Raw genomic sequence first — 15177 nt, 5'->3', positions numbered from 1 at the left:
CTTCTTCTGGTCTGGGTAGGCTGGTCCTCAGAGGACAGAGAGACACAACCCTTTGATGTGCTCAGAAGTCTTCCCAGCTTTTGTTTTGCTGTCATAGCTTTCAAGAGCCCAGGGTCACCTTCAAACCAGAATGAGGCATCAGAGAGGGATTTTATATATAACGGATATTATCCTCAAGGAGCTCAATCTTTTCTTCTTCTTCTTTTAAATACAGATAATCTCCTTTGTCACAGGATGATGGACTCAGAAATAAAGGTGAGCTAATCAAATAAACAGAAGCAAACATTTTAAGACCAGTGGGATATATGCCAGAAACAAGGCAAGAAAGAGTGGCTATTACATTTTTGGTGCCTTTCTGTGTTTAGTTTTACAAGGCTAATCCTTTAGAGATCCCTTGTCACTTCACACCTTAGGTGTGCAACAAATGTTCATTGAGTTGATCTCTCTTAGTCACCACACCCAAGATTCAAATATATACCACCTGGGCCAAATATAGCCTTGGGTAATGGCTGGGTGAACCAATGGACAAGTTTGCCTAAAGTTTCTCAATGGATAATTGAGTCTCATTTATGCTATCACAAAATGATGTTTCATTGAAATAACCATCGTGTTTATCAACTATACTATAATACTTTAAGGATTTGAAATTTTATTGATGTGGGTATTCTTTCTGCCAACAGAAGTCACAACTCTTCTCTAATTGATTAGATTCGAGGCCATGTGGTAGAGTGGAAAAAGTCAATTAGCAGTCAGAGGACCTGGATTTAAGTCCCGTTTTTGTACTTTCTATGAGAACTCAGACAAGTTAGTTCCCACATTTGCAAAATAAGAAGAAGCTATTGACTTCAATGACCCTCTATGATACCTTCTTACTCAAAATCTCCATTTTTCTATGGCAAAACCTACTACCCTGTAGTAACTGTGTCTGTGATGAGTTTTTCTGAGTTTAAAAAGTCTGATGTTTAATAAATACAAAATAAAACAAAACAAAACAAACAACAACAACAAGCCATAGTCTTTTACCATGCCCATTTTCAATATTGTTTTGTCTTGGTAGAACATGCCAGTGTGTGCTTTCTACTAGGATAATCTTTGGAGACTCAGAATAATCTCATTATCTTCTTGAGGCACCAAAGTAAAGCTTTAATCACCTACCCACAGTCTAGCAATTATAAAAGGGACACACAATTGAAGGCAAGATTTAAAGAAATGGAAATGCCTAATTCTAAATAATCTTCTTGATTAAAATTAATTATCACTATTTAATCTAGAATCTAGAATTCCCATGGGACTAGTGTGGCCTCTTTCCTTGACTGTCTTCCAGAAATCAGTAGTTTTCTGAGGATAATGGACATTGTTTTCTCTTGCTTTCACCTCCAAGTTGCTTTTTTAAAAGGAGAAATTGATATGTACTTGGGGATGTAACTAGGGTGAATGACCAGGGCTTTGCTTCAGGATTCCAAATTTAGAGGGCACTGCTAACAATTTCAGTCCTTATTCTATTTTTAAATTAATATAATTTGGGACCCAGTTAGCAAGAATAATTAGTTCAAAAATGGATCTCCTAGATGGCAGGTTTGGGTTGAATTCTTCCTTCCCACTCCATGATTTCCCTTTTGCTTTCTACCTTCCCTTTCATCTCCACTTGAGTGATGAGCACTTCATGGTAATTCTCCTGAGCACAAAATACTAGTTCTGACTTTGCATACATATAGCATTCAAGTTCCTCATCACAGTATTTTTCCAGTTAGAGGAAAGTAATTTTCTTTCACTGAACTTCAGACTCTTCCCTCCTCCTCCGCATTAATATTTGCATCCATCTTTTCAGGCTATTAGAACTGAACTGTTTTAAACTAGAGAATGGCAATGGTTTCTTTAAAATTGCATTTAGGACCCTTGATTCTTAGGATAGTTTAGGTCCTTTTGGAGAGCAGCATGGATCTGATTTGTAGATGGCTGATTTTTACATGCTTAATGTGACATGGCTTTAAAACTGGTTAAAGTTGCAATAAGCTTAGTGAAGATAACATACATGGAGCATACTGTCTCATAAATTTGAAAGTATAAGCAGAATCAGAATTAATTTGCAAAATTAGTAGTTAATCCAGGGTTACATGAAGTCTTGATAAAGTGTCTGAATTTTTTAGAATTAAACTATTCTTTAACCATTCCAATATAATCCAACAAATATTTATTCAGCTACTATGATATGCAAGTATAACGTATACACTGGAATTGGTCACCCAACTCCCACTTGCTCTAGCAGACTGGGTTGCCAGAGAAGGAATACTTCATCTTTCCTTATAGATTGGGGAGACCTTGAAGGGCTGTTGGGTGTTTTTTAATTGATATATCTCAGGAGCCCCCATTCATAGTCTTCCCCCATAATTATTAGTCGATTTCAATTAGTTGGCCAGATGAAATTAGCCTTTATAAAAAAGCATTTCTTTAAGGTGGTATAGAGAAAAGAGATGGAACAAAATGTCTTCCCAATAATCTGTGACACTCTTGTCCAATAATATATACAGAGTATTGGGGAAGGTGGTTTAAAGCCTACAGATATATGACAAAGAGATGGAAATCCTTTTCTCTCTTTTAAGAGTTTTCATGAAGTTGCTCTGAGATATAGTTCTTTGTTGGTCTCTGAAGGTTGGGGTCCTTTATAGAATTGTTTTTTTTTTTAAACTCTTGCCTTTCATCTTAGAATCAACACTGTGATATGCAAGTATAACGTATACACTGGAATTGGTCACCCAACTCCCACTTGCTCTAGCAGTTCCAAGGCAGAAGGGTGATAAGGTTTAGACAATGGGGGTTAAGTGACTTGCCCAGGGTCATACAACTAGGAAATCTCCAAGGCCATATTTGAACCCAGGACTTCCCATTTTTAGGCCTGAATCTCAATCTACTGAACAACACAGCTACCCCCACTCATAGTGTTTGGAAGCTATATTTCCTTGTTGTGTCTATTTTATTCTCTGACTACTGCTCTTGGGAAACTGCTACCATTACTAATGGGGAGTCCACATCTTCAGACCCTTCAAGGATTTTTCCCTGGTTGAAGGATTGGAGTAAGTTGAGGTTCTTCTATCCTCTTTCTTCAAATGATTCCTTTTCAGTGTCTTTCTTGACATGGGAGTACTTCTTACTTTCTTGCCACTCAGTGGCCAGACACTGGTGTGTAAGTGGAATTTTGAACCCTTGGGCTTCATCCCCCCGAATCCTTCAGTATTTCCCAGAATTCCTCTACTCTCTCCACCACTTTGAATAGTCACACTTGTATTTAAGTTTGCTGTAACTCCTCATTCTTCCTCTTTATTTCTCTCAGCTTAAGTGATTTAGCTCCCATTTAACTCCAGTTCTTTAAATTTTAATAAATCATAAATATAATGCTTGAGTTATTATATATTAATTTTAATTCTCACACTGGCTTTCTATTTTATTGAAAGATCCATCGAGAATTAGTGTTTTCTCACCAAATATCAACATATTTTCTATTTTAGTTTTACTCAATTTTATTCAAAGACTTCTTTCACCTAATGGAATGGGGCGATTGATTCATATGCTACCTATCTACTACTACTACTACTGTGGCATTTAAAAGGTGGATGCCATAAACTGTTAAAATTAAAATGGTTATGGTCATAAAATGTAGTGATTAAAATAGTGGAAGATATAATTTATAGTAGATGTAAGAGTGGGTGAGTAAATTTGTGACCGCAGAAAATATGTTTTCACTACAGTGTCTTGTTTTTAAATCAAATATAAGGTGGTCGCCAGGGAAATATTCCCAATTATTGAATATACCCAAGTCAACTGGGTTTTTTTTATAGAGAATTTAATTAATAATACAATGAGGAATTAAAGAAAAGAGAGAAAGAGAGAAAAAGGAAATAAAAATGAAGGGCCTTAAGCCAACATGGCCTAGACCTGAGTCTTAAGAGAGAGAGAGAGATCAGTCAGTCAGTCTTTTATCACTCACCACAAGGTCTGTCTAAGAAAGGATTCTAGTGACAGAGTCTCCTCAGAGAGAGTTCCAGCCAGAGTCCTCCTCAAAGAGCCTTCCAGCCAGAGACTGTTTCAAAGGGCCTCTCTCCAGAGCCTCCAGAGGGACAGAGTCCCCTCAGAGGAGCTCCAGCAAGACCTCCTTAGAGATTGTCCTCCAAGAGTTTCCCTTCTCCAGAGCCTCTCTCAAGAGAGCTCCTCAAGCGATCCTCCAAAAGGATTCTCCAAAAGGATTTTTCCAAAAGGATTGCTCTCAAGCAATTCTGCTTTTTCTTATATAGGGGGTTTTCTCCTATGTCACCTCCCCTAAGTTCTTCCATCTACCAATCACAGTAGACGTTTTCCAAAGGACAGCCCATTCTGAATTCACTGCTGAGTCGACTAATCCCTTTAGTAGGTTTGAACCAGAAAAAACTTCTGAATAAGTTTTCACCTCTTTGCTCCTGGCAAGTTTACAAGTTGCCTGACCTTTAACAGGTACTTAGCACCCCATTATATTAATTCTAAAAATAGGCATGGCTTAAAGAACTTTTTGCCTCATTATAAGTATGGGTTAAAGTACTTTCATTGTTTAGCCAGGAGTTCTCTCCCCCAAAGCAATCCCAAGTAGGGTGGAGCAGAGGTCCTCCCATTTCTGATCCAAGTAGGGTTCTCACTGTCAAAATGGGGAATGTTCCCGGTAGGGAATTGTTCCAATGGAGAATTCCCCAATGTGGAAATTTTTAACATTCACAAGTCTGAGAAATTTCAAGATTTACACTACTTACATGAGGAAGTGTGCTAGACACTAGAGATACAAAGACAAGATAACAAAAAATTATTGATATCGGAGTTCAGGTTTTATTGGGGCGATATATAATTAGAGAAGTATACTAGGATCATTTTAGTTAAGAGCCAGAGAACATTAGCAAAAAAAATGATGAGAGAGGTTTCCTGTAAGAAGTAGCCCCTGAACAAGACACTGAAGTAGTTTTGAGGGTAGAAAGAGTACATTCTGGTCATGAAGGAAAGCTTTGCAGAGGTGTGGAGAGGAGGGAGATGGACCAGGAACAGGAATGCCATATTGGTGGGCATGTAGAGTGTGAATGACTGTGATAGGCAGTGATCCTGGAAATGTGAGCTGGAGACTCTCTTTAAAGGGCAGCCCAACAAATTGGTGTTTTGTCATTGATTCAAGAAGGTTTTTGAATAGGGGAATGACTGTACTAGGCTTTAGAAGGAGTCATGAGAGAGAGAGGAGAGGAGAGGAGAGGCTGGGGAGAAGTACTAGATTTCTATGTCAAAGACTCCCAATATTTTTAGTCCTTGGACTGCTCTGCTATTGTCTGATCTAGTGACCTCCCCTCTCCCCTCCCCCAAGAATGTCTTTATTCTTTCCTAGTGTATTATTATAGCTTATAATTGCCTCCCCCATTTCTCAGTTTTGAGGAGAAAAAATCTATATTTGGTTTTCTGCATGATTTCTTTCCTCTAGATTGAAAGTTAAAGGAAGAAACCTTGATGATTACTCCCACTTGATCAATTGCTCTAGCTAAAATGTAAGAGGTTCAACCAAAAGAGATTTTCACCCTTGATCAATGGCCACAGTCTTTTGTTCTGGTGAAATAGAGCTGGGTAATTCTCTACTTGTTCTTTCTCACTCTAGCCCTCTTGTGTTAGAAAATACATACGATTCCAAGTATGAGTCTCTGCCTTCATTTTATTTGGCCCTTATCAAACTCTACTTTGATTTATAGGTTTTTAAAACAATAATAGTATTTAGGGGGCAGCTGGGTCACTCAGTGGATGGAGAGCCAGACCTAGAGATGGGAGGTCCTGGGTTCAAATTTGGCTTCAGATACTTCCTAGCTTTGTGACCCTGGGCACGTCACTTAATCCCCTTTGCTTAGCCCTTACCACTTTTAGAATTAATGTATTAATTCTAATAAATTTATTAATTCTAATAAAATAAAAATAATGCCTTAGAATTAATGAACAATAGTGATTCTAAGAAGGGTTTAAAAAATAAAAATAATAGTATTTATAGAGTACTTTAAGGTTTACAAAGCAATTTCCAAACATTTAATTTTATTTTCATAAAAATTTTGGGGAGGGAGAGATGATATTCATATTGTCATTTTCAGAATTTTGCAAACAGGAAATTCTGAGGCAAATACTGGTTAAATAATTTGTCCAGAGTTCACATGGTTAGTAAGTGTTTGAGGCAGGATTTGAACTCAGGTCATCCTGATTCTAAATTTAATGATCTGTTCTCTGTGCTCAGCTATCTGTTTCACGTTTGTCCCTTTTAATTCTCTTCTCTTCCTCTCCCATTAAAGTATACATTTCTCGAAGGCAGAGTTTTTGTCTTCTGGATATTTTTGTATTCCTGGCACCCAACACATTGTCTTATAGATAGAGACCACTTATTACAGGTTTGTTTGGGATTTAATTAATTTGAATCGAAATGTCAGCCCAAGCTGGGTATTTAGAAAGGGCATGTCCTTGGTCTCTCCTATTCACTATTCAGCATCTTTATTGGTCATGCTTATCCAATGTGTCAAACGACACAAAACTGGGATAGATAGTTATTGCAGCAGACGACAGAATCAAGATTAAAAAAGATTCTTATGGGTTACATAGCCATGGGATGAGACTAAGAAGGTAAAACTTAATAGGGCCAAATAGAAAGTCTTCTGTGTAAGTTAGGAATATAGACTGAAAAAGTACAGGATGGGTGGAGCTGTCTAGCTCAGTGGAGAGAGGGTGAGGCCTGGAGATGGGAGGTCCTGGGTTCAAATTTGACCTCAGACACTTCCTAGTTGTGTGACTCTGGACAAGTCACATAACCCCAATTGCCCAGCCCTTACTTCTCTTCTGCCTTGGAACCAGTACTTAGGATTGATTCTAAGTTCTTTTAAAAAAAATTTTTTTTTAAGTTCAGGATGGTAGAGATTTGTCATCAATTTGTAAAGAACAGACCTAGAGATGTGGTGTGGTTAACACAACATTTGTAAATGAATAATTAAAAAAACAAAGGGATTACTATATGCCAAGTGTTTTGCTAAATGCTTGGATTATAAATAGAAAAGCAACAAAATGTCAAGAAAACAAAACATAGAGGGAGTTTCAGCTCTAAGTCAGATGGAAGGACCCAGTGATTCTTAGGGTCCAGCGGTAAATCATCTTCCTTAATTTTATTTCTATGGGATAAACCAATATTTTTTTCTGATCCTGAGTCATTTGGCAGTGCCAAGGAATTTGGTGGGGAGAATATTCTCTCAAAGGCAAAGGACTGAGAGAGTAAACAATGGGACATGGCCACCAAAATGACTGAAACCATCTATTTTTTTTTCAATTGGAACTATGCTTTCATCATTGTATGGAGATCCTTAAAGGATCCCTTCTCTGAAACTCACAGTCTTGGAGAATTGACTGGGATGACTGATCAAAAGGTTGATTGACACCCCTATTCCCACAGTTAATATGGGTCAAAGGTAGGACCAAGTCTTGACTCTGTAGCCAGTTCTCTCCATCCATTTCATTTCAGTGTCATCTTAGACTGTTGTTGAAGAAATATCAAGTCCTGATCTGCTCCTACTGATCCAGTGATCTCTTGTGTTGCATTTCCCTGGGGCACTGAATTACACAGTACAAGGAGGTGGAATCAGGATGGTGAGTGGATTTGAAATTATACCATGTGAGTATTGGTTGCAGGAAATGGGATGTATACGTTTGAGAAGATAAATTTAGTGGTACTGTGGTGTCCATTTTCAAATCATTGAAGGGTTGAGATGAGGAAGAGTAATTAGACTTTTCTTTTGTAGTTTTAATTAGGATCAATGGATTTTAATGAGGATGCTGATTTTGATTGAATATAAGGCAGAACTTTGTTAGGATTCCCATAATGTAATGGGCTCCCTCATTTGTATGGAAGTGAGCTCTCTGTTAAAGAAACTATTCAAGTAGAGACTGAATAACCACTTACTAGTGAAGCTATAGAAGGGATTTGATTCCTGCCTAGCCTGGTGCTTTGGTTGATTAAAATGCATTCAAATTTATTATTTTTGAATTTTGAATATTTGAATTTGAATTTTATTTGAATTTGAATAGTAGTATTTTTGAAAGGAATGCATGGGGAGCAGCTGAGTGGATCCATGGTTTGAGAGTCAGGCATAGAGATAGAAAGTACTGGGTTCAAATCTGGTCTCAGACATTTCCTAGCATATGTCCCCCATTGCTTAGTCTTTACTGCTCTTCTGCCTTGGAACCAATACACATGTTTGACTCTAAGATGGAAAGTAAGGGTTTGAAAAGAAAGAAAAAGAAATTAATGCATGTAAGCAATTAGATGATTCAGGGGATAGAGCACCAGGTCTGGAATCAGGAGGACCTGTGTTCAAATTTCACCTTTGACTCTTCCTAGCTGTGTGACTCTGAGCAGGTCACAACCCTATTTGTGTATTCCTTGTCCTGTTTTATAATTGTTACTAGGACAAAAAGTAAGGATTTAAAGAAAGGAAAGCATGGATTCACCTTTATGCCCCTCAACTATGAATCTATGTCTCCAAAAGCTATCTGTGGGCTGAGTGTACCCTAATTAATGACACTAGTGATCCATTGGTTTAATGGAATATTAACTTTAGCTACGACTATCATCCATATAAGAACAGGCTATAGGAAATGGAGGAGTATTGCTTAAAGAGGGCACTAATCATAGAACATTTGAAGACGGAGACTCTCCTATCTGGGCTGGTGAGTATCTTTTTCCAGATGCTCCTTAGTTGAGAATTCTTGCACAGCTGTCTTAGAATTCTACATAGAGATGTCGGTAGTCCCAGGTCAGTAGGAATTCAAGGCCAAATATGTATAGGTTAAGAAGCCTGACCATGATATCATAGAGTTGAATTTTCATAGTCTTTGTCTAGGTCACAACATTCAAAGAATCATTAGGGAAGTTGTGGCCAACCTATTTGTTAACACAGTCCAACCCGACCTTGTTGCAGGATGCTAGTTTCATTAGCTTTGGTTGGTGCCAAGTGGTTGAATTGAACACTTGAGTTTTCAAGCCCTGCAGCAGTAGAATTTATACAATAAATGTGAATTATGTCACCAACTCAGTTAAATGAAATGATATTTAGACCCTTCCCACTAATGAATAACCCTATGACTTTAACCTTTAGTGTCTAAGTAGCTCTCGAATGCCCTCTCCTCATAGTCATCCATAGACTGAAGACCTTGGTTGTTGTTGGCAGTTAAACAGGAGAAAGTTTCGGTGAATGTTTAAATTTCCTGAATATTAATAGAGCTAAAACAACAACTGTGTCCTTCTGAAAGCATACTTTGGTCCACAAAATTCTTTCCGCAGTAATTAAGCATCCCAAATCAATTTATTTTGTGAAACAGTTTTCTGTTCTTGTAATTAAGTTTCAAATTGACAGCCTTTAACTTAACCAGCCTCACTGTGAAGAACCTAATTCCCATTTCAGGACTTTATCACGAGCCAAAATGTCATCTCTACAAATAAAACAACTTGACCACAGTAAGCCACACAAAAATATTTTCCCATTAACCTTTTAAAGCTTGTTCCCACATTACTTCCCCAGAAATGTCTCAGCCTGATTTTCTATTAGCATTTAAGCACTCCTTTTTTCATTTTTAATAGCATGAAAATCTGGTTTTATAGTACTAGGATTCTAGCAAAAATTCTAAAAATTCCCTTCTGGTTTTTATCTTGAATTTTCTTAATGGAGGAGTCATATGGAAAAGACAAACTGTCCTAGGTGTGCTCAACGAATTCCAGTGGTTCTCCATTACCTCTCTTTGACATTTAAAGCCCTTCACAATGTGGTTTCAGCTTATCCTTCCAGTCTTATTATTAGTTCCGACTGCCTTTTATAGATGATAATATCCAACTGAATTGTATTGATTCCTGTTTTTCACATTGGACACCCCATGTTTGAAATGAATGCCCTCCTTACCTTCACCTCTAAAAATTCTTACTTACCTCCAAGGGTTAACTCAAATGTCACCTCTTGCATATGGCACCCTATTCTTTCCTACTTTCCCATGTCTCTCTCCAAAAATTTGCTTCATGTTTATTTTATCTAAAATTAAATGTGTAGCTATTGTTTCTCCCATTGGAAGGCAAGCTCCTTGAGAGAAGGGATTGACTGTCCTATAGTGTTCATGTATATGCTCATTAATTGTTGGATTTTTAAGGGTGACTGTACTGGGGTCTAGAGAAAAGTGACTTACCCAAGGTCACAAAGCTACCAATAAATATATTATAACTTATTAAATGTTTGCCTTTTGGTGGGCAGTATGGATACAAAGAAAAATGAAGCAGCTCCAGTTTTCTAGGCCTTGAGATTCTATTTAGGGAAATAATATACACCTTCAGGTGTGTGTCTGTATGTGTGTCTCCTTGTATGTGGTCTGTCTTTCTGTATGCGTAGGAATGAGGAGATTTGTTCAAGCATTCTTCCATTGAATCCATCAATCCATGCCATTAAACTAGACATGAAAAGTCCTTAATCAGTTTGCAAGGAGCAAAAATACGTGTAGACTTTGCATGAAATGACACTACCCAGGGAGTATGTTGGAAGTGGTTGCAGAGTCAGTCATGCCCTGTGGTGCTCAGACCAAGAGCAGTAAGCTAGTTTGGAATCGGCCATTCCAGTGATGGACCAGTCTTGTTTTGAGGCAATTCCAGGCAAGTGACTGAGAAGAAATCACCTAGGAGAGGGGGAAGAGAACCCCTTATACTTCCTCAGTTCCCTTCAGCCAGAGGCTTGTTAAATGGATTTTATGGGTTCAGAAGATTGTGGACCTCCCATGGTTGTCATAGTACTGTGACTGATGAGTATCTGCATTAGGACCTGATGATGTACAAGATGCGCTAAGAAAGGCATCTTTAGGACTCTCCAAGGAACCCACCAAAAAAATACTGTCTGCCCAAGTTAGCCAGAAGAATGAGTTAAAATAGGAAGCTGGCAAACATTGGCTCTCCCCTCATTCTGTTCCATCCCCTTTTCATCCCATGTATCAGTGATCACTCTAGCAGCAAAAGGCCAGAATGCAAGGTCTGTAATCCCATATTCTTCCTATGGGTCCGTGTCCCAGAAGCTCTTCAACCCACGGAACGCTGTACTACTTGCCGGAAATGATTTGTGATATATGTTTGATGTATGAACCTTTCTAGCTCTGATTCTAAGTTTGGGCAAACATTAAGATTCCTGGAATTTAAAAGCTGTAGTTTTTCTTTTGACAGGATTATTTTAAACAGGAAAAAAAAAACCTTGATGATTTTTTAGGAAAATGAACACCCCCTTTCCAAACCTCACATCCCAAAATACTTCATTTTATTAAGTTAAACATCCCTTAAAGTCAGACCAGCCTGAAGTCTTATATGTGGGTATAGAAGGTCAACTTCATGAGCATGAATAGATAGCAATTTTTCTGAAAAAAAAAGATGTGGGTGGCTTAGTAGAATACACTGTTTAATATGAGTCAGCAGTGTTATGTGTCAGCTAAAAAAGCTGATGTTATCTTGAACTACATTAAGAGGAGCCATAGCTCCTTGGAATAGTCCAATATTCTGTCCTCGTCAAGCCTGAAGTTGTGTGTTATCTTATGGAGATACTGATAAACTGGAGAGTGTCTAGAGAAGGACAAACAAGATGGCGGAAGGTCATGAATCCATGCTGTATAAGAATTGAGTCGACAAACTTGCCATGATTTACCCGCAGAAAAGAAGACTTGAATAGGACATAGAAGCTGTCTTGCAATATTCAAAGAAGGGCTACCTTGGGGAGGAGGGAGTATACTTGTTTTGTATGGTAAAATAGGAACAAGGGAAGTTGGATGTTGGAAAGAGTCCCATTTGGGTTCAATATCAGGCAGAAATCCTTAATAATTAAAACTGTACAAAAGTGGAATGTGCTCTTTGGAGAGGTAGTGGTATAAGCATCCATTGGGGTTTTCATGACCACTTATATAGGTTAGTTTATAGAAGGAATTCCTTTTGTGCATAGATTGGATGACCATTGAGGTCCTCTTCAACTCTCTAAAAGTGACTACTTGAGTCATTCTGGCCAAGTTCACATCCTCAGCAACTGTCTCCTGGCTTGTCACTAACGTCCTGGCAAAGGTTGCTCTCCATCATCACAGATCAATGTAGCCCTTTTCAGGATTGACTGCTGGTGCTGGTGCACTCATGAGGTGCCCAATCTTCCCACAGAGCCTGCTCTCTCACAGCAATGTATCCCCTAAATGGGATTTGAAGTCCATCTTCTGGTTTGGTGATTGAGAGAATCCAGATTACTCTTGGGACTCAATGGCAATACTTGTTCGTCTGTCAATTATAGATTTCCCCATCATGTTGGGATGCCTCATTTGGGGTTGGGGTTGTTAAACTGAATTTTTTATTCCACAAAGAAGCCCTAGCCATTTGTACTTTTCAGACAGTGACTTGGTGACAGTGCAGTTCTAACACTGAAAATTGTCAGAAATGTTCTGTTCTGGATGCCTGGTTTTAAACCATCCAGGAGATCTTGGGGCAGAGGGCTACCTAGTAGGAGAATATTCTCTCACATGATGACTTGTCTGTCTTTCTACCTGATCAAAGTTTTAAGTCATCTGCACTTGCATGTTTTGACCTTGCTTTTCTTCATTTTTTTCTTTGTTTATTTTAAAAAGATTTGGCAAAATTCTCATGTCCAAACTGTTTTCTCCTAGTAGCTTCCTCTCTCTGACTTCTATGAAGTTATTATTATTATTTTTTGTATGTGAGCTATTTTCCCCTAAGTCCCAACGAGAAGGCTCAATTGATCCCACTGACTTTTTCTGCACATTTTAAAAGGAGTAAACACATTTTAATTTATTTTTCTTTTGTTTCCTTTCTCTACTGTACATGTTTTATCACCTGGCAAGTGTATCATTGCCACCTTGTCTCCTTTGGTCTCCATGGAATCATGGGAATTACAAAATGTTTGTGCTGGAAGGGGGCATAGAAATGACCCCAGAATGTCATTAAACCTTAGAACTGCAAGGCATCTTAGAGCTTGGTACCTCATTGTGCCAAGAATAGTTTTTAAAGACAAGAATGTTAGTCATTCACATTGTTAAAGAACTTTAAGGATGGGTGATGCAATGAGAAAATTTGGACTTAGCTTTGGCTTGTTTACTACCATTTAGCTAGTTTTTAGCACGACTGTGACTAAAACCCAGGATTTTCTCTTAGTCAAAAATGCCTTCTAGGCTCGGTCTTTTTTTTTTTTTAAATAACACTTACCTTCCAATCAATATTGTGTATTGGTTCCAAGATAGAAGAGTAGTAAGGGCCAGCCAATGGGGATTAAAGGACTTGTCCAAGGTCACAGAGCTAGGAAATGTCTGAGTCCAGATTTGAACTAAGGTTTTTCTCTCTGAGCCTGCCTTTCAGTCTACTGAGCCACCTAGCTAACCCTTTTAGGTTTAGTCTTGCTATGGGTTTTGCATTCTTGGTAGCTTTAAGGGTAATTATACAGAGGTTTGAAGAAGAAAAAGAGTTACAAAGTTAAGAGCTCTTAAAATTATTGAAGCAGATATTTTAATTCTCTTCTCTACTTTCTCTTCTTCCTTCTTCTTCTTCTTCCTCTTCCCCATCTTTCTCCTCCTCCTTTTCTCCATTTCTTCTCTTTTGTCCTTTTCTTCTCCTTTTTCTATCTTCTTCCTCTTCTTCCACATCTCCTTTTCTTCTTTTTCCTCCTCCCCTTCCCCTTCTTATCTTTTCCCTCTTTCCCTACTCTTATCCCTCCCACTCTTCTTTCTTCTTTTCTTCCCCATTCTCTCTGTTTTTCTCCCCTCTCCTTCTTTTCCTCACTTTTTGCTCTTCCTCTTTTCCCCCTTTTTTCCTCCACTCCTCCCTCTCCATGATCTTGGTCAAACCACTTATCATGGCCTCAGGTTTCTCCCTTGAAAAAGGAAGAGGTTGTCCTCTCTGATCTCTCCAGTTCTTTCTAAATCTAGGTCTTTGGATTCCTAAACGTCATGTTTAAATATGAAGTGTAGAGAATGAAATGCTCCCCTTGGCTTCCTGCCATTTTATGCTACAGACCTGAGGGCATTAAAATAGATCATTAGGGCTCTAAATGACTGGACTTTTCAGCTTCTATTCTTTTTACATTAGGAAGCTTTACCAGAGAAATGGGCCCAAAATACGAGGTGAAGAATCACTTCTAATGAAGACATTGCAAAGGAATCATTCAATGACTCCCTCTAATCCTGAATGGTTAATCAAATCTCCCTAAATGAAAATATGCAAAAGGATTGCTTTTGCTAATTCTTCCTAATGAAGAATGAAGTTCAATCTGATAAAAACAAAGTGATTTTTCTACTTTCTCTCTCTTAAAAGAACCCTCTCTTCTAGTTATTTTATTATAGACATAAAAAGCCACTCTCCTACCAATGAAATGCCCACATTGCTAATGAAAAGAAAGGCTAACAGTTAAGCTGGCTGGATTATTTCAGTTGGTGAGATGATTTACAGCTTCTCATCAGTAAACGTGAACTCCAATTACATGATGACTTCCACTGGAATTCATAGCTCTTATCTCCTTATGATCATTAGCTATTACTCTGAATATATGTGGACTGAGTTGAACCAGGTTGGGGTCTACGCTTTGGTGGCTGGGATCTCAAGCCCATTTCTAGGGTAGAGTGATCACAAATAGCCACATTTACAGTTTGGGTGCCCAAGGATCTCCTCTCTTTCAATAGTTTTACTTTTGTAATTCTTAAAGGCCAGGCCTATTCAACAAATATTTATGAAGGACCACAAAGAAAAGCAAAACTGTCCCATTGCTCAGGAGGTTTCCATTCCAATGGGGAACCTTTGAATTAGTTAAGCATAAGAGATAAACAGAATAGATGAAAGGTTAACTTAGAGGCTCTCAGTCTTATGATAATTTGAGATCAGAAAACCAATATAAAAGCCTGATTGTCTACTTCTCATAAAGCTACAATCAAGAAATATGTTTTATTTTTGTTTTTCCTTTTTTTGGGGCAGTGGGGAATAAGTTCTTTCTCCAACTTCAACCATTCTTTGGATAAGGAGAACTGATGATCTATGGGAAATGGTAAACCCTGTCAGTGAGGAAGAGTGGCTCTGAGTGGTTAAGGGAGGTCACAGTGAAATGAATGAAAAGACTT

At 38.2% G+C, this 15177-nt stretch overlaps 1 long non-coding RNA gene across 6 annotated transcripts in view; it reads left to right on the top strand.

Annotated features, from left to right (window-relative positions):
- LOC103101232 (uncharacterized) overlaps positions 1-15177 on the top strand; it is a 202465-nt gene that overhangs the window by 166988 nt on the left and 20300 nt on the right. For 5 of the 6 annotated variants that reach the window (XR_008912485.1, XR_008912486.1, XR_008912488.1 and 2 more), the window contains 2 exons: positions 215-255; positions 7535-7659. This is a non-coding gene — a long non-coding RNA (uncharacterized LOC103101232). Of the gene's footprint in view, positions 1-214; positions 256-5479; positions 5544-7534; positions 7660-15177 lie in introns of all 6 variants that reach the window. The other variant, XR_008912487.1, reaches the window with a different exon arrangement.

This window comes from Monodelphis domestica, chromosome 5 (assembly GCF_027887165.1).
Source record: "Monodelphis domestica isolate mMonDom1 chromosome 5, mMonDom1.pri, whole genome shotgun sequence".
Taxonomy (NCBI): Eukaryota; Metazoa; Chordata; class Mammalia; order Didelphimorphia; family Didelphidae; genus Monodelphis; species Monodelphis domestica.
This window is presented reverse-complemented; position numbering and strand designations above follow the sequence as displayed.